Source organism: Cebus imitator, unplaced genomic scaffold (assembly GCF_001604975.1).
Source record: "Cebus imitator isolate Cc_AM_T3 unplaced genomic scaffold, Cebus_imitator-1.0 Scaffold249, whole genome shotgun sequence".
Taxonomy (NCBI): domain Eukaryota; kingdom Metazoa; phylum Chordata; class Mammalia; order Primates; family Cebidae; genus Cebus; species Cebus imitator.
The window spans coordinates 1,055,833-1,057,498 of record NW_016107564.1 but is presented as its reverse complement, the minus strand read 5'-3'; the positions used below and the strand labels follow the sequence as shown (position 1 = coordinate 1,057,498).

The 1,666-nt window shown below is 40.2% G+C and overlaps 1 pseudogene; it reads right to left on the bottom strand.

Annotated features, from left to right (window-relative positions):
* Positions 1–605: 605 nt before the first annotated feature.
* Positions 606–1,459, bottom strand: LOC108282745 (annotated as a pseudogene).
* Positions 1,460–1,666: the final 207 nt, after the last annotated feature.

Below are 1,666 nucleotides of genomic sequence, written 5' to 3'. Positions count from 1 at the left end.
AGGCTGTAGGAATTCAGAGGAAGAAGAAATTACATAGAAGTAATACAACCAAGTCTGCATTTTATATATACATATTTTTGTTTTTGCTTTTTCATTTTTAATGAAAAGAAACAGGTAATTTTGTAAAAGTCAGAAAACACCAGTATCATTGTGATCTAATCCCAGATTTTTCTGTCAGCCAGACCCACTCTAATTGATGAAGGATGCATTTCTGACCCCATTCCAAATATGTGAAATTGGAAGATATGATTGCCTATATAATAATAAAAGCACAATCTAAAGGGTATCATCATACCAGGAACACAGAGTTGTTTCTTCCTGACCTGGAGCAAATATGAAGAGAAAGTCAATATACTTAAAAACAACATTTAATAATGTTCACAAGAATAGAGTTTGCCCACAGATGAGAAATTATGCATTGCTTTGTTTCAAAAAGTTACCAAGGTAGTGCTTGAAACATCCAGCAGGTAAGCCACAGGCCTAATAGAGTCTGTTTCTGGAACTGTCTGCTAGCAAATGAGCATGCTCAGTCCAGAAAGCCATTTTTCATGAGAGGAATGGAGAGAGGGAGAGAAAGGCAATATTTACATCCCATTCTGCACAGCTCAGTACAGCCTGTTCATCTTCTTGACCTTTTCATAATGACAGTCATAAGTGGCCTTCTGCTTACCAGGATGCTTGCAGTTAAGAGGGGACCTCTCAGCCTCTGGCTTCTCTAGGTGGCCTACTCTCAAGAGTCTGGTTTTTGGGTTCTTCTGTGTTTCTCTATATGGGCACGTTGAGCTCCTCATGATAAAATCTGTTGTGCTACATGTAATTCATAGCCATGTTGGTAGGCATGAAGGATAGTTCACTGCCTTTTTTTCTTATTCTGCTGCTCTGCCAGCAGATGGGCCTTGGCATCCTCTACGGAAATATTTTTTATTCTAGCATTGATGCCGAGGTCTAACTCAGGAATGCCACTCAGCATCTGTTTGGAAAAAGTCTCCTTGGTCTTGTCTGCTGAGGAAATGTGGATGTTTTCTGAAAGTTCATAAATCCCTGCATTCCTTGGCTTGACTTTCTGTTCCTCATGTTCCATGATCCCTTTCTTCTTCTTTAGCTTGTCTCAGTGTACTTCATCGTGGCTGCATCCTCATCCCTTCAGCTGGTTTCTGCAGAAAATGATGTCCCCAAGTGAAAGTCTTCCTCTTCACTGATTTTATCTTTGCTTTTTTTCTTCAGTGTTTTCATATCCACGATACCAGCTGTCTTCATCTGAAAGGGGTCTTTCACTAGAGTGGTCTCTTCTTGTATCTTCTTTCCCAACAGCAGGGCCATAGCACCCATTGAACCTATTCCTCATATTATGAACCTCTCTGGCGTATTCCAATTTTAATTGAACCTCCTCTGAGTCCTCATCTTCCTCTGACTTTGAGTTATCCTGGTGCCAACAGAAAGTCTTTCCGGTGACCAGCATGGTGGTACCAGCCCCATGGTTCAGCCACAGAGCCACTGTGCCTTGAGGTTTGCATTTTAGTATAAATTTATGATAAAACAACTTCTAGTAGCTCTAAGTGAGGTAGACTTGTGAGGTCAATACTAGAGATAAGAAAAATAGTTTAAAAACAGCTTCAGTGGTCAAAAATAATAAACAGGCAATGTCAACTAGGATGGACAACATATA